Source organism: Jaculus jaculus, chromosome 5, assembly GCF_020740685.1.
Source record: "Jaculus jaculus isolate mJacJac1 chromosome 5, mJacJac1.mat.Y.cur, whole genome shotgun sequence".
Classification (NCBI taxonomy): Eukaryota; Metazoa; Chordata; class Mammalia; order Rodentia; family Dipodidae; genus Jaculus; species Jaculus jaculus.
The window spans coordinates 141,072,210-141,095,195 of record NC_059106.1 but is presented as its reverse complement, the minus strand read 5'-3'; the positions used below and the strand labels follow the sequence as shown (position 1 = coordinate 141,095,195).

Below are 22,986 nucleotides of genomic sequence, written 5' to 3'. Positions count from 1 at the left end.
ATTATTTCATTGGGAAACATGGATAAAATATACATAGGGTCAAACCCTACCTTTAAGGAACCTAAAAGGAGAGAAAGAATACAACTAACTAAATGAAAGAAAACATCAAAAGAGGTTAAGAGCCATAAGAAAAGCACAGAACAAATCTTGTGACTGTAATGGGCAGATTACTAAGAGAGGTGTATTGTAAGCTTGAAAGACAAAAATACTACTCTTGTTGATAAGACTTCATTTGTTTTTACCAAAACCCACAGAATATGGAAAGTTAATATAAAACCTGAAATAGTAATCTGATTTCAGATGAAAGTTAATTATTATTTTGAGAAAAAATAGAAGTGTATTTTATTATTGTGGGTGCATTACAGTATAGGTCAGTGGTTACTTTTGGAGTTACATAAGATAGTTACCTCTTACAAAGATATATCTGAGAAATGATGACATAATTATTGGATTACATTAACTCTGTAGGTAGGCATTGAACAAAAGAGCCAAATAAGTGGTTAACTCGAGCTAGATTAGCATGCCTGTTTTCTAGTATAACTACAGCGTACATATGTGTCATGTTAAGATCTTGGACCTAACACTATTTATTCCTGGTCAGAAGCAATGCATGTAAGCTGGGAAAGGGCACAGGGGCGGATTGTTGCACTCATGGTGACATTTTCAGCTCAAGCACTGAAGTCCCTGGTGTGAGGAATGATAGCAGATACAACTCTCTAAGTCACAGTATACAGTTGACATGGGAATTCAGAAGGCAGAGGGGACTCTGAGCCAGCTTTGTGTTCTACCTGCGGGTGTCCAGGGTCAGACTGTCTTTTCTTCATGGTTCTGTTTGCATTTGGAGAGCTTAGTGATGGTATGACAGGTATGTTGTGGTTTGCCAACTCCCTTGTTTCACAAGTTACCAGACAGGTAGCAGCAACCAGGACAAGTGCAGGTAGTGATCAAGTGAACCTATCTAGCCTGAGCCTAAGTGGTGGTGGTGCCCCCCCGCCACTGGAGGCCGTGACAGGAGGATTGTAAGTTCCAGGGTGCGCTTGTGGTGTGACACAGCCTGTCTCAAGAAAGAAGTAGGAGGAAGGAGAGTGAAAAAGGAAACTATCAAATGTAGATCTAGAGTAATATATATATATATATTATATATACATAAATCAGTGAACAACTCTGAAAACACATACATCTTGTAAGTTTTTATTTGCAAGAGGTGGGGGTGGGGGGCGGCTCTTGCCACTGCAGACGAACTCCAGATGCATGTACCACTTCGTACATCTGGCATGATGTGGGTACTGACGAATCTAACTCAGGCTGGGAGGCTTTGCAAGTAAGTGCCTTTAACTGTTCAGCCATCTCCCCAGTCCTGAGTGTTTGGTTCCTAACATGTGTTTTGTTAAGCAGCTCTCCATTTCAGCTATGGTCCAATGAGCTTGGGAAATGTTGAAGCAAGCTAGCTAATATCTTTTTAATATGCTTTCCATTAGTCAGAGTACTGTGTCCACAAAAGATGATCTGATATTTTGACAAGTTGAAGATTGACAGAATATTCATGTGGTTTTCTTTTTATTATAGTTTATCGTAAGACCATACTCCAAAAATGGCCTTTTCAGTGAGAGCTCAAAGAAGATGGTGGGGTGAGGAGGATGGAGAGATAATGTTATATTTGCAATAGGAAAACATAACAACCATGAAGTGATTATAAAGCTTGATTTCCCATGCTTGTTGGCTCGACTTTTGCAAGAGATGTGATCACACTATATAAAAATAGGTAAATTTTAATAGGACTCCATATGGTTTCTATGTTTTCTGTTAGTGAACAGTGTACAGACTTTATTAGCTAATATTGATTAAAATTGTTCAAACAAAAAAATGACTGTCTTATGCAGAATTAGCTTAAGCACCTGAATATAATAGTTTTCCCACTGAGGGGAAATTTTACTGTATCATGATTTTTTTTTTTCACTGACTAGAGCTCTTTTTTGTGTGTTTTTTTTCTACTTTGGTTAAATTGTTGATGACTTACAGCAAATATTTTGAGTATTAAGTGATGTCAGACACAGATATTTGTGAAGAGGTAGAAAAATGACCAGTGAATCAACTGGCTCTGAAAGATTGGGTTGTCAGCTTGGTGAAGTCGGCTGAGTGAGTCAGTGCATGAAAATGTCTTCCCGCAGCTTTAGAAAACACTCCTCAAAGAACACTGGTCTGTAGGCTCCCAGTGGATTCCTGAAGCCACCCATGAATAGTAAAAAATCCCTGAGGTCTAATTTCATGTTTCGCTGTGATGAAATTTAACTTATAAGCTCAGCACAGTAAGAGGTTAACAACAATAGCTATAAAAATAGAATGATTTCAATAATTAGCTATAATAAAAGTCATGTGAAAGTTTTCTTTGCCTCAAAATATCTTTTTGTGCTGTTCTTACCTTGTTTGAATACAGTTGCCCAAAACTGCAGAAAGCAAACCCATCTATACAAGGAGGGGTGATGGAATTCTGTTTGTTTACTTACTACAAGTCTGTAAAAAGTGTTTAAACCTCTATGCATAGCTTTCAGTGGGAACAACATGGCCAGGCAAACCCCAGATCAGTCTGTCGTCTAAGTCACTTTAATTGGAATTAATTGCCATAAATCAGCTTGGCTGCTGTCAACCAGTTTGGCTGTCTCATTGATGTTTCCCTGGCTTCGTGGACAACCCTGGTAAGAAAATCTAGATGCTTGGCACAAACGAAGTGTTGTTAATTTCCAGCATTGCTTCCATCCACTCTTTAATTTCCTTTCTCACAGCCAAACCATCCTTTGCCCAAACAAATCCTTACCATTTATTCATTGCTGATGCCCTTGCCCCAGTCTGTTAGACACCAGATTCTCCTCAAAACTCCCAGTTTATTTTTCTAGTCAAAAATAATTTAGTGATTCTTATATTGATTACCAGAAAATAATAGGCCTTCTTTAATTAATCTAACTTACCATCCTAATAGGAAACATTTATGTAATTAACATGTCTTCTAAATTTAATATCTTAATTTTCTTAAATATTTTTACTTATTTGTTTATTAGAGAGGGAAGTAGGGAGTATGTGGGTACGCCAGGGTTTCCTGCCATTGCAAACAAAGTCCAGACACATGTGCCACTTTATGCATCTGGCTTAACATGGGTACTAGGGAATCTAACCCAGGCTGTCAGTCTTTGCAAGTAAATCTTATTTTTTTAATTTTATTTTTTAAATTTTTATTTATTTATTTGAGACCTACAGACAGAGAGAGAAAGAGACAGATAGAGAGAGAATAGGTACACCAGGGCCTCCAGCCACTGCAAAGAACTCCAGATGCATGCACCACTTTGTGCATCTGGCTTACATGGGTCCTGGGGAAACAAACCCTGAACCGAGGTCCTTAGGCTTCACAGGCAAGTGCTTAACTGCTAAGCCATCTCTCCAGCCGCCCCCCCTTTTAAAATTTTATTTATTTATTTGAGAAAGTGAGAGAGAGAAAGCACGACAGGGCCTCCAGCCACTGCAAATGAATTCCAGACGCATGTGCCACCTTGTGCATCTGGCTTATGTGGGTCCTGGGGATTTGAACTGGAGTTCTTTGGCTTTGCAGGCAAATGCCTTAGCTGCTAAGCCATCTATCCAGCCTGCAAGTGAGCCTTTATAACTGCTGAACCCACACACCCTGCCCTAAATTTAATATCTTTAAACAGTAGCAATTCATTAAGCCTTTTACTTAATACTGCAAATAATGTGAGTAACATTTTAGGTGATAAATCCCCTTATCAACTCAGAATTTCTTCTCTTCCATAAAGGGCTTCAAATGAAGTAATTAAAATAATTAGGGCTGGAGAGATGGCTTAGTGGTTAGGCGCTTGCCTGTGAAGCCTAAGGACCCCAGTTCGAGGCTCGGTTACCCAGGTCCCACGTTAGCCAGATGCACATGGGGGCGCACGCATCTGGAGTTCGTTTGCAGAGGCTGGAAGCCCTGGCGCGTCCATTCTCTCTCTCTCCCTCTATCTGTCTTTCTCTCTGTGTCTGTCGCTCTCAAATAAATAAATAAATAAATAAATAAATAAATAAATAAATAAATAAAATTAAAAACTCTGTTGTACCAACTTCCACTTTTCTTTTTCCTTCCTTCCTTTCTTCCTTCTTCCTTTTTTCCTTTCTCCTTCCTTCTTTCTCCTTCCTTCCTTCCTTCTTTCCTTTCTTCCTTCCCTCCTTCCTTTCTTCCTCCTCTCTCCTTCCTCCCTCCCTCCCCCCTAGTGTGTACACATGTTCATGTGTGTGACTGTTAGGGCACTTATGCTATAGCACAAACAGAGGTCAAAGGACAAATTCAGGAGTTGGTCTTTACCTTATCCCTTCTTCGAGGAGGAGTTTCTCATTCACCACACTGTGTTTCCTAGCTGGCCCATGAGCTTGCCGATAGTTCTTCTTTGTGTCCAGACACTCTGGAATTACTGTCTGTAGCATTCCGGCATCTAACCTTGTGTGGGTTCTGGGGATCTGAGCTCAGGTGTATGTGGTAAGTGCACTACCCACTGGGCTATCTCCCCAACTCTCGTGCACTTGCTCACACAGGTCCTGGTATCTCGTTGCCTCTGTGGTGACCCTGCCATCCCTTCAACCACATGCCCTGTGGGTTACACATGGGATACTCCATGTTTCTCACCGTGGATTTTATGGTGCATGCCATTTAGGTAAATAGAAATGTACCCTTTTGTAATTTTCAAAGCTCATGGACTTTCTTTGTTGCTCTTACTACAGAAATCTGCTCATAGTGCAGACTGAGTGTTCTTGTAGTGAGGAGTCTTCTCTCTGCTGTTGCCACCCGCACGGCGTCCCCCCGCCTGCACGTGAATCCACACTGCACGCGTCCTGAGCCCCGTCGCAGGGTTGCTGTGAAAGCAGCTGCACATGTGTAGATGACAGCAGCGCGTCGCAATGTCAAAAGGTCGGATGCGCCTGCTGCCCTGTCCTGTGAGCTGGGGCCTGTGTTCTGTAGTGAAGGCCCAGTTTTCCTGGTGCGCGTCCATTTCATTTTAGTTTTGAACTAGCTTTAAAAAAGTTTCTGATCAGGCCTGGAGGGATGGCTTAGCAGTTAAGGCATTTGCCTGCAAAGCCAAAGGACCCAGGTTCGATTTCCCGGGGCCCATGTAAGCCAGATGCACATGGGGGGAGGTCCTGGCACACACTTCTCTCTCTCTCTCCCTCTTTCTCTCAAATAAATAAAAAAAATTTTTAAACAAAGCTTCAGTTCATATCATAGAAATTAAGCAAAAGACATACAGCATATATGTCCAAATCTTTCAAACTCAAGGAACATCAAATTATTCTGTCACCTCTGCGACAGTTTTTCATTGCTTGAAAATCTTATGTATGTGTGTGTGGTGTGCCTACATGTATGTATGCACATTTGTATGTGTGTGGACACATTTGTTATGCGTGTGTGGTGTGCATGCATGGTATGTGTGAATGCTTGTATGGGTCTGCACATGAGTGTGGGTGCACATGCACGTGTTTATGTGTGTACGGTGTGCATGAATGTATGCATACAGATTCATATGAGTGTGGATGCACACGCACATGACTGGATGGTGGGGGGAGCCAGAACTGGGTGCCAGGTGTTCCTCACCTTGTTTTCACGAGACTGGGTCTCACTGAACGCAGAGCAGAGCTAGCCGGGAGGCTGGAAAAGCCAGCCTGCAAGGCCCAGGGTCCTCTCGGGTCTGCTTCCTCGGCTCAGGGATTACAGGTGCTTGCCACCGTGCGCTAGGGATCTGGACTCTTGTCCTGATGCCTGCACGTGGCAAGCTCTTCCCTGTCTGAACCATCTCCCCTGCCCAGTTTCTGTTAATTGAGCAGACCGTTTAATATTTCTGTAATACGCTACGCACACTCACTTCCTTTCTTGGGCCGATACTCCCACTCCCCAAACCCCAAGAATGCTCGAGCTTCTTTTCCAGGTGGTGAAGCCTGGTTGTCCTTCAGGTCAGTCCACATGCCACCTTGCAGACTGTTTCCTATAGAAATAAGTCTCTTGCTGTCTCCTCATTTTCCCACACGTGCCCTTCTGTGCTTTCTCCACCTTATCCATGCTTTTGCATAAACATTGCCTCAGTGTGACTATCTTTTCCTGCGACCCAGTAAAGTCTGGCTTCTTTCTTATGTGTTCCGTGGTGTCCTCGAAAAACGTAGAAGCTTCTCTGTCAACATTGTGGCTTTGTTGCTTATTGGATGGCAAATTCAGGACCATGCAAAATGAGAAGTGTTCAAGTTCCCATCTAATCTTTTAATAATATTATCATGTTTTTTTCCGTCAACTAGGTTTGGGGGATATCAACATAGAGAAAATTCTTATTTTTTTTTTTTCTTTTGTGGTACTGAGGATTTGATTGCACCTAGGACTTGGCCCAGGGTGAGCAGTGTGTCCACCACCGAACTAGATCTCCAGCTGCGAACATTGTTCACGGGCACAGCTATAGTAGAATCCTTGAAACTAGACAATAAGTGTTCTCCGAAGACAACCAAGATTACTTCGTGCCTTTATCTCAGTAGACCATGGGTGCTTCTCGCACTCCTTAGGAGCTTTTTACATTCTTACACCGTTGAGGAGCAGGTGGGTGAAATTCCCTCATCTCACTTGACCTTTGCCACAGCCGGAATTTAAACAGAGAAAAGTTTTACGACAGAAAAAAGCTCAGAGACACATGCCATTAGTCATTCAAACAATGGCAAACAGCTTTCATTGTAGCACCATCATACCCTTGGGAGGGGGCAGAGAAGGAGAGGGAGAATGAATATCGGAATTCACAGAACATGTTAGAATTGTGAATGTCATCTTGACCTCCGGTCCCTTCTGAATGAATCATAGGGACCCCTAAGTGTGTCATAGTCACACTTTGAAAACTGCTACCTTACAAGAATTCACTTTTCTAATTGTGACCAGAATGTTTTATACATTCTTCCAATGTATCCTAACTTACATTTGTAGATTAGTAACTTTTTTTTTTTAAAATATCTGCAAGGTTTATCATATTACCCACTCTTCTATTAATGTCTAGACATAGAATGTGCTGGAACCTATTACCAGTGTTCGCCTGGCAGTCATAAGACAAAGATGCTTACTCAAGAAGAAGTTGTTTTATTTGTGGATACTCTTAAGGTCATTCCTAGTTATTCCCTGTCAGTCAGCCTGCCCCTTTTATGATCTGTGAGCCTCCAAATACTTGTGCGATGATTGGTCATACTCCAGGGATGTGGTACGTTTGGTCATTAATGATACCACAGGATGAAGTGGACATCTTCTTGTGGGGTAATAACAGGCTCCCCTTCAAGTCCTGCCTTCTCCTCTCCTTTGTGTGACCTTCCCCTCTTCTTGCCTCAACCTGATCCCTGGTGCTGGCGCTCCTTTTCCGAGAGTACAGTCTGCTCTCTGGCAGGTATTTATTTGGCCCTAGTGGCTCCTGTTCTTTTTCACTCCCGACTCTTACCTTGGCTGACACTCTGTTAAATTCCTTTTGAGGTCTTAGCAGGACAGTCAGTCTCTAGAGTATTTAGCTACTCTTCGAGGCACATGAATACTGGGTCTTCCCTGAGAGCTCGGGAACGAACTGTGTACCCTTCAGCTGGACGGCGATACCAAGATGGCTGCCAGTCAGACTCTTGATTTACTGGCAGCTCTTCCACACATCGTCTTGTTACTGTGTGATGATGTCAGGGTGTGAGCCACTCTTCGGGAACTTAGTATGATTATGAGTGACAGTCTGTGAGCACAAAGCCCTAGAGAACGTTGGATGTTTCTTATCTTTTAATTCTGTGTCCTAAACTTAGTAGATACTTAGTAAATATTTGCTGAATTAAATTTTTTTGCTTTAGTATAGGATGAAACTCTTCATTCTAGCAATCATGTTATAATTTAAACTAGCTCTTCCCCCTCTCTCATAGCCAAAAGAAATAGGCCTTTGAGCTTGGCACAGTGGCACATGCCTGGACTTGGGAGGCTGAGGCAGTAAGATCATAAGTTCAAGGTTACATAGTGAGGTCCAGGCCAGCCTCAGCAATGAGACCTTGTTCTCAACAAAAAACAACAAAATAGTGTTTTTTCACTGTTCTAAAAAGGTACAGGTTGTTTTCTTAATAAGTAAAACCATTACCTAATAAAGGAATAATGTTTGAAATGTAAAAATTCAGATTTAAAACAGGATCATATTCTCATTATGTTCAACAATCTCCTGGAATTATTACTTTTTTCTTGAAATTTTATGCAAATTATTTCAATACCATGATTTAACATAAATGGGCTTGAAACATAGTAATTATTTAACTGCTTTCATCTTTGGCTATTACATTCCACATATTTTTAAGTTTCCTTTATGATGAATTTATAAGGTTCCTTTAAAAGAAAATAAAATGCAAGGCTATTCATCTTTTATTGTTACATAGCTTAAGAATGAAAGAAAAGGTTTACACTAGTTTTTAGGATTCTAAATCTTATATATTTTTTCCCTTCAGTGTGGTCCTTCAGCATCCATTAATGCTTGGTGATTGCCTCCAGTAAGTCCTCAAAAATATGGAAACGCTTCACGAATTTGCGCGTCATCCTTGTGCACGGTCCATGCTAATCTCTGTATCTTCTGTTCCAATTTTAGTACATGTGCTGCTGAAGAGAGCACAGTTCCACCTATTTTACATTACTGTTGCTCTGTAAATATTCAAACCAGCCTTCATTGTTTTCAGAGCTACCTTTTTCTTAAACTTTCTTGTCTGTACTTTGACTTTTCATTTCTGTACTAACACTTATACAAGTTTTTCTCTCCAAGCCATCCATAACCCCATAGCTTCTGGTTGTTTTTTTGTTTTTTTTTCATATGCTTTTAATCATATCATTGCCTATAAACCTTCCAGTCCCACCAGATAAAGACCAGCTCCTTGGTATGGCCTTGACTCAGAAGTCCTTGGTCCTGGTAGCTTTGTTAGCCTAATCTCCAGCCACAGTGTCAGTCCTCCCCCCCTTCCTGTGTCACACTGGGCCCTGCCCTGGCTTCAAGTGCATTTCAGTAGCTTAGAATAGCTGCCAGTCTTGTGCCTCGCCAGCATTTACCCATGTCTTTACCAGTCACCATCCGTGCCCACATGGAAGCCCTAGACCTGTTTCACGTCCATCCACCCTAGCAGTCAGCCCAGCGTGTATTCCCTGCCCTTTGCACTGCTCACTCTCATGTGCATTGTCTTCCTGTATTTGAGAGAGTATGTTTAAATTCAGGTGCGCAAAGGCATGCTATGTATAAAGCAGAATCTTGAATTTCTTTCTTTTTTTTTTTTTTTTTTTTTTTGGTTTTTCGAGGTAGGGTCTCACTCTAGAATTCACTATGTAGTCTCAGGGTGGCCTTGAACTGACAGGCGATCCTCCTACCTCTGCCTCCTGAGTGCTGGGATTAAAGGCATGTGCCACCACGCCCGGCTATATGTTCTTTTTCTTAAAGGAAGTAACAGTCTTTTGGCTCTTAATACATTCCATACCTTATGCTAACTACTCTTTAGATCTAATTATGGCATACTTTATCTTTGGTGATGATAAACTAACATCATTGATATGAACATACTGATTTTAGAATATTGAATTTTAAGTATTACAGCTGTTTATTCCATTAGACTGTTCATTTCTGAATGCTCGAAGTATTTTTATCACCTTTTGGTTTTGTTTCATTTATTTTTATTTGTTTTGATTTTCAAGGAAGGGTCTTGCTCTAGCCCAGGCTGACCTTGAGTTCACTCAGTAGTCTCCTGGTGGCCTCAAACTCAATGTGATCCATGTACTTCTGCCTCCCAAGTGCTGGGAAAAACGGCGTGTGCCATCATGCCTGGCTCTTGGTTTTTTAGAGTAATAATTGAAAACTTGCTTGCTGTATCTGCTAAGTAAAATCTTGAGGTAATTTCTAGGGAATAATTGCACACCTTTGTTTTGGTCTGTTTCCTTTTACTATAATGAAATGCCTGAAACTGAGTAATCTATCAAGGATTCGTGCTTCTAGACACTGAGAAGTTTAAAAACATGGTGCTGGCAAATGCTTGACACTTGCTGCTGAGTGAAGGCCCTCTTGCTACCACACAGCAAGGCAGAGGGCATCACAGGAGGAGGCAGAAGGCCTGCCAGCTGAGTTCTTCTGCCTGCCTCTTCCATACGAAGCTACTAAGGCCTTTCTGGGAGCCTGACTCTTCAAGATCCATCTCAGCTTCTTGCCCAAGGCCTCACTGTAAGCGCCGTTGCTGGATGAATTTCAGGGAGACCCATTCAGCCCATAGCAGCCCTCCACTGGATCTGGTACTCTCATGTGTCCATATACAATGGAAAACGTGGGGAGAAAACCAAAACGGTAAACTGTCATAACAGACCGAGATCGCCTCACCTTGTCTTATTTATTCTGGTGATTTTTCTTCCCCTCTTAACAGTGATATCATTCACATTAGAAATAAGACATTTAGCACCATTGTGATAATGTTTTTCTTACTCTTCCTAATGTTAGTAAGCTGTATGCATGAAGTTTGTGGGCTTCCCCAGCTCAAAGCTTATTTTTCCAAGAATGAAAATTCTACAGATTAATGGCATGGCGCTACACATCTCCAAGGTATTCAGCACTAGGCATTATCAACCTGGACCCTTTAACTTAAGCACAGTGGAAGGCTTGTTTACTTTGGAGGACTAATAGTTGGTCCATCCTTTGTGACTGCTTGCTTACATAATTTGTTATGAAAGAATGCTTCTAGGTAAACCTTCCTTTCCAGAGTGCTGATGATTAGTTCTGTTCTGCTCTGGAAGGGTTAAGAGGAGACAACATTCTGTCAAAGACCTTGTTTTTAATTTTGCTTCTCATGCTGGCACAGATCCTGCTAAGAGCAGCCCAGATTAGTTCGGGAAACCTTTGAAGAGATTTAAGATGTCCTTCAGCCAGTTTGAAGGTTTTTGTCTTGCAAATCCAGTACAAGGGCGCCTGCAGGCATCTCGACCCTTGCTGAGCTGCTGCAGCAGCTCAAGGTCACACTAACCCGCCCTGTGACATTCAACAACAACAAAAAATTATGCGCAGAAACTGCTTCAGCATTCAGCCAACCAACAACTTCCCTTAGTGGGGAACTGAGGAAGAAGCCTTTTTTCCTCCCTCTTCCCTCATTCTTTTTTGGGGGGCTTTGTGAGTTTTTTTATTGTAGGAAATAATCCCAGATTTCTGGTGTGTGTGATGACAAGGTCATTTCTTAATTAGAACACATGTAAAGAACAAAGCTAAATGGCTTCAAAACAGCTTTGTAGTTGATGGAGAGGATTTAAATTATTTAAAGAGATAGTCACCCATGTATGATGGAAACTGAATTCTAAAGACATTAACTCCTTCCTTCCTGGCTACTTGCTGTTCCTTTGAATTCTTTATATCTGACTTTAGAGAGTCTCATTCTAAGATAAAGAAAACTTAAAGAAATGTTCAGGTTTTCTAAGAAGGTAAGGCATAATTTATAAATCACATTTTCAAATCAACTTTAATGGAGATGTTCTCTCCATAACATGTACCCCTTACCTCTTGGAATTTTATCCAATGGCTTGACCTAGGAAGTAGGACTTAGAGATAGACTTTTCCCTCTGGCAAATGTGATCTATTTATACTGTGTTGGGGGGGGGGGTGTGAGTAAAGAGCTTCCTTGTTGTTTCACCTTTCTTTCCTCAGTTTCACCCCCTCCTGCTGTAGATGTCTCATGGAGCATGTCAGTCCTGCTTCTTTAGAATTACAGCCCATATCATTCAAGTTTCCCAAGTTCAAAGAATTGGTATAGAAGGCTTGCCTTTTTTTTCCCCTAGGGAGTAAAACACTTAATTTTAGTGTAAAATGGCCTCTAGGAAAGTTGTATATGAGCATACATGATACTTTAAGGCATGATGATACCATGTCATTGAACACTGAGCAGCCATATTAGGTTTACTCTACATTGCGGGGTTGGCCGCATGCTGCTCCTCTTCTGTTGTGGCCAGTCCTAAGTACCCCATATCCTGAGCCCCAAGGAATTGTTTGGCTCTGACTGAGACTTGAGGTCTGTCTCTTCTGTAGCATTGGAGCCCAGTAATCTAAGAGAACATTTTGTGGTTGATCACATTTATGGGCCCTATATGTGTTAAAACATTCATGGGTGTTATTTCTTTATAGTCAGAATCACATTTGCATAGAGAAAATTTTGATTCAACATTATATTAGCAGAACAGTTTTCTCTGACTTCATACTCAGTTGCTTCCACAAATAGATGTTTTTCTGCAAATGTAACTAAAGTAGAATCAGGTCAAGTGCTTTGTATAGTTGTATAGTATTTTAAGAATGATTATTTGAGCAAATATTTTTCTTCATGTTTTGGGCCATACTTAAAAATTAAACTTGAGATGATAACATGGGTAGATTGTATAAGAATAATGTATAGTTTACTCTACTTGTTATCCTGAAGGATTGTCTTCCTGTCAAAAAACAATTTCTTTGGGTCCATGAAAAGAAAAAGGAGATACATCAAGAAACATATTCTTAGGGCTGGGTCTTTTAAAGGCTTTCAGGTTTAGAGGAGAATCTATGGGCAAGGAAGTAGAAGGGATTCAGCGCATCTTGCCCTTGCCTGGAGTCTGGGATGCCCTAAGTGTCATGTGTGACCCAGGCTCACCTGCTAGTAATTTCTAATTTACTGTCCTAATTCATCGATTTGTTATCACTAATTGTTCTTCATTTACTTCTGTGTAGTTTCCAGTACCTAAAGGGTTGAAAGGTTGCTGTAATTGGCACCCGCAGCTGCTCTTTCTTTTGACAGGGGATAATTTTGCAGCCTCTGCTTTGTGTGACAGCTGCCTAATTGGGCATTCTCCCCTTGTAGCAAGCCTGCCTCCTGCAGCCTCCCTGCTGACAAATGGTGGTGGATTATAGATGAGGACAAGCTGACCCATTCGACCTTGCTGAGACAGCTGGGAGGGGCCTCCTGCTACTTGAGGGAAGCTTTAGGTCATTTAGAGGACAAGGTCATGAGCCAGGTGGAGAAATGACATGATATCACATGACAGTAGCCTGATGACATGGTCAGCGTGTCAAGGACAAATGCATCAGTATTGATTAAGCATTGTTGCAATACATCTTTGAATTTCCTGCTATCTATTAATTGCCCCTCCTATTGGCTTTTTTTTTTTTTTTTTTAAGAAAAAGGAATGTAGAATAAGGCTGATTTCTACAGTCTAGAGCAGTTGTTTACATGAACACAGAGTTGGTCTAGAAAGCTTCCTAAGTAAGTTTCCTCAGTCATACGGAGCGCTCTGTTCTCAATTTTCCTGTAGTTTGCAGCCCCTTGACTTAGTACTGTTCAGGTTATTTGGAAATTGAGGCAGACAAGTTAAAATGGGGTAATGTGTATTATAAAAGTATTTAAGACTTGACTCATCAGTCTACCCTACCCTAAAAGGTGATTGACATATATTTTATATATTGAATAAGATAAAAATAAGCTTAATGAAAATGCCTAAATTTTCAAGAACCTTGAGGCCCTGAATTTATGAGATCAAACACACAACTGTACCACCAAAATTACTATGTTAAAGATGCTTTTAAAATCAGTTTTGAAACTTGAAAATATTTTTAAATAGAATGGTATAATAGTGTAAAAGAGTCAAGATAAAGGATATTTTTTCATTATTAGTAATACACATTTTTTTTTTTTTTAGTTTTTGAAGTCAACTTGAGCAATTATATTTTAAGTGTAAAACCTTAAAAATATGTTAACCCTATGTAGTCCTGGAAAGTGACATCCTTGAGAACTGTACTAGACAGAACAATTGATAAGAATACCTTCTTTTTAAAACAGTGGACACTTTAATGTACAGAATACCTGTCACAGTTCTCATTTGTGGAAAAGCAATTGTTACTGGATGCTGCTGGACATAAGCCCTCAGTTCAACAGGAGGTAATTCTTATGCCCCTGAGATAAAAATTGAGGAATGGTAAAGTATGATAAATCTGTTCACAGGAGTAGACACATTTGTATTTTTTTTGACACCTGCATGAGAGAGAGAGAGGAAGGGAGGGAGGGAGGGAGGGAGGGGGAGAGAGAGAGAGAGAGAGAGAGAGAGAGAGAGAGAGAGAGAGAGAGAGAGAGAGTGTGTGTGTGTGTGTGTGTAATTTTGACCATGCTGTGCATGTGTAGAGCTGCTCTCATATCCTGACTCTGGCTTGGTGGAGGTTTAATCCTGTGCCCTTGTACACGTACACTTGATTAGTAGTTGTGGTTATCTCAGCAGAAGACATACCGCCCTCCTCCTTGTATTGGTCGGGACCCGGGCATTGGGGAGCCAAGGCAGAGGAGAAAGAAAAGAGATTTTGCATTAGTATTCTATGAAAGCCTTACTGTCTGCAGAACAAATTGATTGCTCCGGTGTACCTGTGCTTGGCACCACTGCTGTGAAAGAAAGGTAGGGCTGTAATCTGTTTTATTGTATTACATATTGTGACACTCCAGGAATATTTAACATGCACTCTTTCTGTGGCACGTGCTGTGAGTCTCAGGGAAGGAAAAGGAAAGAAATGAATGGAAAGCATGTAAGAGCAGGAGGCTGCAGCTTTGTTTACTTCAGCCCATGAGTTCATTGGAATAATTTGGCTGAACGGCAGTCACTGGGAGCAGAGCCTGATTGATAACGAAACCCTGTAAAATCTTCCGTGGCTCTAATCTGTTTCCCTGCTTGAAATATGTCAGGCAAAGATGAAATCCAAGCTAATACTGTAAGATTTTAACTATAAAATGGAAGAAATGGTGGAGATGGCTATGAAAATAATTAAGTTTAGGAAATTATTTTCAATACATCACATTCTCAAAGGTTCTGTGGGGTGCAGAGTATAAGATATTTTCATTTAATAAAATAGTCACTATACTGTCTTAAACGACACTGTACTTTACTATCTTAAAAATATAATACTATATTAAGAAATGTCCTGTTTATTTCATTCTTTTAAATAGTTTTCATATAATACTACATTCTTAGGATTCTGTTAAAAGAAAAGAAGTTGCATTATTTTTGTAAATTTATGTACATGCTTTTTTGGATAGTCTTGCACTACAGTTTGGCATTATCTATGAACTGAATAAATATTGTAATATTTTACAAAATAACTAAAGTATTTGCGATTGCAGTTGAATCACTTAGCATATTTAGGCATTCCTGAAACAGGCTTGTAGTCATACTCAGAAAATGGGTGGAAAAAGTAGCATTTTATATATTTGTTATAATGAAATACAAACATGTAAATTCTAACATAAAATAATATTAAAATTAACTAATTCAGGTCATATTGCCCTTAAAGGATATGGGATAGTTTCAAAAAACTTTGATATTTTGTGCCAAGATTAAGATTTTAAAACATGTGTGTGTATGTGTGTGTTCTGTTTTTTTTTTTTTTTTTTTCCCCAGGTAGGCTGACCTGGAACCTGGAATTCACTATGTAGTTTTAGGCTGGGCTTGAACTCAAGGCAATCCTCCTACCTTTGCCTCCTAAGGAGTGCTGGTATTAAAGGCGTGCACCATTATGCCCAACTTAAAACATATTTTAAGCTGAATCTAGCCATCACATTTACTAATATTGTGGGGTTTGTTTGTTTTTCGAGGTAGGATCTCATACTAGCCCAGGCTGACCTGGAACTTACTCTGTAGTCTCAGGCTGGCCTCGAACTCATAACAATCCTCCAACCTCAGGCTCCTTAGTGCTAGGATTAAAGGTGTGCACCATAATGTCCAGCAGAGAGAGGGAATGGGCACACCAGGGCCTCCAGCCACTGCAAATGAACTCCAGGTGCATGCACCACTTTGTGCATCTGACTTTACGTGGGTGCTGGGGAATCACACTCAGGTCATTAGGCTTTATGGAAAAATGCCATGCATCCAGTTTCATGTATTTTTAATTATTAGGAAAAAGTATTAGAAAATTCAAAGGAGAAATAAACCACAGTGATAAGAATCAGAGTATTATATTTTTCAGAATGAAAAATAATTTTTTCAAGTCTTTAGTTTCATAGTTTTTAGTTACCATGGTGGTTTAAATGTAAAACGACCCCCATAGCGTCAGGTGTGTGTGATTGATCCTCTCCCCAGCTGATGGGGATTTTAGGAGGCAGATTCTTGCCGAAGGAGGTGTGTTGCTGGGATAGATCTTTGGGTTCCAGGTCAAGCCCTCATGACAGTTGAAAGCTGGCTACTCAGGGTATTTGTCTTGCCGTTACTGAGATGTGACACCCCGGCTCCCTGCCCTGCCATATTGTCTCCACCAGCATGAAGCTCAAGGTGAACCCCGAAGCCTGAAGTAAACCCCTCCCTCCTGTAAGCTACTTCAGGTGGAGTGTTTTGTCCCATCAACAGTGACGTAACCACTACACTTACCTAAACATCTTGAAAAATTTGGGATGTTTCACCCTATATTTTTCTAAGTACTAATTTATTATTTGAGAATAAGAGTATATGGGTGCGCCAGGGTCTTTTGCCACTGCTAACAAGCTCCAGACACATATGCCACTTTGTGTATCTGGCTTTACCTAAGTACTAGGGAATTGAACATAGGCCAGTTGGCTTTGTAAGCAAGAGCATTTAACCATTCGGCCCTGTTTCACTCTTTCAAATGTAATACTAGGCATACACGTATATATGTACACAGAGAATTATACATATGTATACATATATATGTGTGTATATATATATAAAACACATAGAATAATTAGCCAAGGAAAATAAAGAATGAAAGAGCATAATACTAAAAGAAAATTAGTATTTACACTTTCTTATTCTTTGATTACTTTTAGCAGACAGGGGCTATATTTTTGTTTTCTAAAGTATCCACAGTGCTTAACAGCTTGCCTTACCACATGATAGCTTCTCAGTAAATATTTTTTTAAACAAATGAATATAGACTACTTATGCAACCCCTCCCCACATGCCTTTTCTTCTCTTGTCAGTTTATGGCTCTAGAATGCACCTTACTCATGCAAGTGAATTCTTAGCATCTGCTTGTCTTCTGAAAGTACCTCAGGCCTTGAAGGAGCAGGAATTGGGTTGTATTAGAAGCAGTCAAGTAGCTGTGTTCACGGAGTTCTGTGCCGTAGTAGGTCAGAGGACTAGCTAAGCCTGACAGGTGTGTGCTTCCGTGTCTTTCCAGTCGGCTGTCTCCTTCCCTTTTACTCAAATGCTGACCTACTGGGTTTACTTTTTAAAAGCCATTTCTTTTGTTTTTAAAGCCATAAACTAGGGCTAAAAAAATGGCTCATTAGTTAAGGTGCTTGCCTGCAAAGTCTAAGGAACAGAGTTTGATTCCCTGGTAACCCTGTAAATCCATATGCACAAGGTGGCATATGCGTCTGGAGTTGTGGCTGGAGGCTCTCGCACCCCTTTCTCTCTCTCTCTCGCTCTCGCTCTCTGTCTGACTCTTTCCCTCTCAAATAAATAAATAAACTATTTTAATAAAAAGCTGTAAAGCTGTTTCTTATAGCCTCATTTTGTGAATGCATTATGCTTATCTACCCATATCAACAAGGTATTCTGAATGTCCAAGAAAATTGTGTTAGCTTTTAGTCAGAAAAATTTAGATGTGTTATAGAGTCCACAGGCATGCTGTTTTGACTGTTAATTAAGTCGTGAAATGAAAATTACTCATGAGAACAGCGTTGTGTAGGGGACACTTCTTAGCAAATGCTTTATTGTTTAGGATCTGGTATTCCTAGCTCGGGGTGGGCTGGAGCTCTGCACACAGCAGGAACATTAGACATTAGTGTCAAGAGTTCATGTAGCTCATGAGAACCCTGGGCCTTACCCCACTGTTCTAGAATGGCTTAGCTTCTGGTGTACAGCCAACTCATAAATTGCCTAGCTTTTTATAAAGTGATCTTTTTTCACATGGTATTAATAGTATTTAATTTGATTCTTCTGAAATAATATTACCCAGGTTCCATACTTATAGCTAGAGTACAACTTAGTTTATAATCAAATCAAATAAACATGAAATTGTGTGTGCATGTGGTTGTGAGTACCTGTGTATATGTATGACCTATGTGTGTCTACACAAACTATTGTAAGTTGCTTTCTAAGAAAAAAAAACCATGGGATTAGTACCTTTTATGCCAAGGATGGATGACAAAATATGCAGGTCACCCAAAAATTAATTTTATATAAAATTATAGTCTATAATAAATTTTTGAATAGTACAATCACGAATTACTGTATCCTGTTGATACAATCTGAGCACAGTGATTTCTTTAATGCTAGAGCCATAAATGGGCCAAGAAAAGAAGTAGCCATCTGAGACCTGCCCAGTCAGGATCTGAAAGGGGAAGATCATAACTACATGGATCCCCTCAAGACTAATAAAATGCTGAGTCCCCTCCAAGACTAATAAAATGCTGAGTTATCAAATTCAAGAATCATCCCAACTCAGCTTGCTTATGGGAAGATTAGATGCTAGGAGGAGGCGGGGTCGAACGTGTGTTTTGGGTCTGTCCTTGGGGGGCATGTCAGGTGGATACCCCCAAGTCTCAGTTCTAGTTCAAGAGACTGACAGAACTGGATTTAGCTGAGTCAGTCAGTCCATCATCCACTGCACTGATACTGACTAGGTTTTATTTCCAGAGGAGAAGTGAATAAGGAGTTAGAAACACCTTTAGAAAGCCAAATTGACCAAATGTGGAGGCAGTGGTGTGTGATTTGGGGACTGGACTGTGTAATGCTCCTAAGTTTGTTATCTTAGAAGTCATAAGCATGGCAGTTTTATCTGTTTCTAACTTTTTACACCCCATCAATAAAGAAATCTCTGTACCTGGACCTTTAATTCAACAACTGGACAAAGTTTGCAAACAATAAGCAATCTCTCTAGACTATAGTTTGTACATATACAGAATGGGGTTTACATGGCATATACCTCTTTTGTCCTGCAAACTATATGAGAAGACGTGTATTGTCCTGAAACATCTTACATGATGATGTTATTACGGGTTCATGTTTCACAGTGTAAGCCAGCACTTCTAATTTTAGATGAAGTAAATTATTTCTTCTGATCCTTATGAAAGAGTGTTGCTTAAAAATTAATATTTCAGTTATGCTTGGTAAGCCTATTTGCTCATGCTATAAGTTGTTTCGTGTGCATGTGAGTGTGTGTGTGTGTGTGTGTGTGTGTGTGTGTGTGTGTGTCTTTTGTGTACTTTAGATGCTTATAGGCACTCATGGAAAAAACTAGAAACATGACTAGACATACATTTATTCAACAAAACAGGACCTGAGCTGTATTCATGGTGAACAGAATAAAAGTAGCCCTTGTTCTTATGGGTTGTAGCTACAGCTCAGTGAGAGAAGGTGATAAACAAGTATTGACGTAACTAACACAGCTAGCTCAAAAATTATAGGTAGAATGAGGGGCTGCTAAGATAGCTCAGTGTTTAAAGGTACTTAAAGTTCAGTTCCCCAGTCACCCACATAAAGCCAAATGCAAAAAGTGGCTATGTGTCTAGCATGTGTTTGCAAACATCCTTCCCACCTCATAGGAAAATTAAAAAAAAAAAAGAAATTATAAAAATAAACAGAATAAGAGAAAGCCTAAGAAGCTATAATCCCCTGGCACTTTGCTAGGAAATAAATGGGGGTAGTGATTAGGCTCCTCCCATTAGGAAAGACTTAAGCTAGTCACCAGAGGAGCCGTGAACTTTGGGAAGAAGAACTGAATCTTCATAGGTTTGAGGGCTGAAAATCATCACCCATGGTCCAGGATTCAAGGAATTCTATGACTAGTTCCACTGTCCAGTGTAGCAGCCACAAGCCACAGGTGGCTTTTCCAAATGGAAATATACTGTAAGTATAAACTATACCCAATGTAAAACAAGAGTACAAAGATATCTTAAGGATTTATATGGATACCCTAATGTTTTGGATAGTTTGTGTTAAATAAGATAGTCTTTAATTTTACCTTTTTAAACTTTTTGTAAGAGTCACCAGTAGAAACGATGAAATCATATTTGTGACTCCCATTACAGGGTTGTTGAACATTTCCTGACTAGAGTGTAATGAGCAAAGAACTCAGTGACCCCAGATAAGACTGGTCAGATTCACTGTGTAGCCAATGAATGTCTTGCCTTCTAAGCAGTAGTTTAGAGAGGAATTCGGACTTTGTTCTAAGTGAAATAGGAAACATGACATACACAAGGAATTTATCTGTTACATAGTGCTGGCTACAGTTTGTAGAAGGTGATAGCAGGGTTCTATTAGGAACTAGTACAGCAAAACGCATAGCATTAAACCAGTTATCGCAACATTTGTCGGGTAAAGTAGCATTAAACATTTCTAATCATCCATTAGTTTCTGAGTCTCTTTGATAGAAAATCTTAAACTGATGGCTCTTTTTTGAGAAATCCATGCCTGTTTTCTTGGATGCCTTTTATTCTGACCACATCTCTTTCCCTTAATTCTCATGTTTAATGTCTATGAAAATATCTTTAATAAGTTCCCACCAAAGAAAGAAAGAGAAGGAAGGAAGGAATAGGTAGGAAGGGAGGGAATTCCATGTATAAGAATTCTCCAATACTTATGAAATATTCCATTCTTCCAAAACTGAATCTCTGCCAACCTCCGAGAACACACTTTTTTTTGTTCATTATTTATTTATTTATTTATTTATTTATTTGAGAGCAACAGACATAGAGAGAAAGACAGATAGAGGGAGAGAGAGAGAATGGGTGCGCCAGGGCTTCCAGCCACTGCAAACGAACTCCAGACGCGTGCGCCCCCTTGTGCATCTGGCTAACGTGGGACCTGGGGAACCGAGCCTCGAACTGGGGTCCTTAGGCTTCACAGGCAAGCGCTTACCGCTAAGCCATCTCTCCAGCCCAAGAGAACACTCTTTTTTTTTTTTTTAATATTTTTATTTATTTGAGAGTGACAGACAGAGAGAGAGAGAGAGAGAGAATGGGCGCACCAGGGCCTCCAGCCACTGCAAACGAACTCCAGACACGTGCGCCCCTTTGTGCATCTGGCTTATGTGGGTCCTGGGGAATCAAGCCTCAAACCAGGGTTCTTAGGCTTCATAGGCACGCGCTTAACCACTAAGCCATCTCTCCAGCCCGAGAACACTCTTAATTCATGGAACTAGTGATACTTTTTAAAGTTTATTATAAGAATTTTTAAAGACTATTAACCAACCTGCAAATTGATTACTATCTTGGTGCTCAATTAATTCTTTGGTGATCCATGAAAAGTCATTTACATCATAGATCTCATAGGCCTGTACACACACTTTCATTTTGTTTTTCTTTTCTTTTTTCTTTTGGTTTTTTGAGGTGGGGTCTCACTGTAGCCCAGGCTGACCAGGAATTCACTATGGAGTCTCAGGGTGGCCTTGAACTCACAGCAATCCTCCTACTTCTGCCTCCGGAGTGCTAGGACTAAAGGCGTGCACCATCACGACCGGCTATCATTTTGTTTTTCTTGAGAAATGGTCTCACTGTAGTCTAGCGTGGCCTCATTCGCAACTGTCTTATTGCCTTTTCCTCCCAAGTGCTGGGGTTACAGGTGTAAACAACCATGCCCTAGATTGAGCAGTTTGTAGGGAGGTTTAACTGTACTTGATGATCATTTTGCTAAAATTTGATTAGTATCAGCTATTTACTTACCCTTTAAAATTATGTAATTAAAAGTAAAGACACAAAGCAAAGTCTTACCAGTATGCAGATTTTCATGTATTATGTATGTGTTTTAATCTGAAAATTTTAGGGGTTTTGCTGATTATGCAAAACTTTGCTTAACCTTTTTACTCTGAACATATGTTCCAACAGTTTTGCTTCACAATATTTATGCTATTGAGTAATATAATTGAAAAAAATATTGTCACATTTAGGGACACTTTTTTAAGTACTCTAGGTTTTCCTTTCCATCTGTGCTGTTCTTTCTGTAACATTATATACATTTTATGGGGGTGGGGTCATCTTTCTTGCTAATCAACTGTTAGAATTGTGTTTCAAACTTATTTTTACAGCTACACTTTCAGTGAAACAGAAATTTTTTATTGTGAACATATGATCATCTGTCCTATGAACAGAATGTGGAAACTTAACCCTTTCCATCATTATATCGAGTGTGATTTTGTAGGTTACACTTGAGTGTGTCCAACCTGCGCCCCCCCCCCCCCCCCCGGGCCATATGTACGGCCCAGCTCAAATTTGTGAGCTTACTTAGAACTATGTAAGACTTAATATTTTTTGCTTTTTTATTTTTTGACAACTTGTTTGTCAGTTCTTGAGCATGAACTTCATAGGCACAATGTGTTGTCACATAGAGAATACAGTGTTGTCACATGGTCTCTGTGTGGGTGTTTCCAGGTTCTTGGTGTCTTACTCAAAGAACTGAGGAAGGGTACACGCAAGTACTGAAGCATCAATAAGCTTTACTAGGTGCAAAGTGACAGCAGATGTTTGAAATACACTGAGTGGAAGAGTACTAAAGATACCAAGTTATCACCCTAGCCTTTTTTTTTTTTTAATAAAACAAATTACTTAGTTATTTATTTGAGGGAAGAAGGGAGGGAGAGAGACGGGGGTGGGGGGGGAATGAATCAGCATGTCAGGCCCTCAAGCCACTGCAAGCAAACTCCAGATTCATGTGTCTCTGTGTGCATTGGGCTTATGTGAGTCCTGGGCAACCAATCAAACCAAAGTCCTTTGGCTTTGCAGGCAAACACCTTAATTGCCGAGTCATCTTGCCAACACCCCTAGCCTTCTTTTTAAGGAGCTCATAAGAAAGAGGAGGTCATTTGCTAGGTGTGGAGTTTGGGTGGTTCTCTGCCTTTATAGAAAGGTTTAAGTTACATCCTCACTATGAATGCACCCCAAACCAGTCCAGGCTGGATGGCCCTTTAGTGTTCCAATTATAGATACATCTGAGAACATATTTGAATAGGAACTGATCACAAATAACGATTT

General features: G+C 40.2%; 1 protein-coding gene and 1 non-coding gene across 8 annotated transcripts in view; one reads left to right on the top strand and one right to left on the bottom strand.

Annotated features, from left to right (window-relative positions):
• Nrip1 (nuclear receptor interacting protein 1) overlaps window positions 1–22,986 on the top strand; it is an 85,284-nt gene that overhangs the window by 39,384 nt on the left and 22,914 nt on the right. Inside the window, exon 4 of one of the 7 annotated variants that reach the window (XM_045149416.1) lies at window positions 1,567–1,762. The exons of 5 other annotated variants lie outside the window; for them this stretch is intronic. The gene's annotated coding sequence lies outside the window, so the exon portion shown is untranslated. Of the gene's footprint in view, window positions 1–1,566; window positions 1,763–14,447; window positions 14,465–22,986 lie in introns of those variants that run through there. One more of the 7 variants, XM_045149417.1, reaches the window with a different exon arrangement.
• LOC123461188 lies at window positions 8,559–8,666 on the bottom strand. The gene has a single exon (XR_006637496.1). It is a non-coding gene; the product is annotated as a U6 spliceosomal RNA (small nuclear RNA).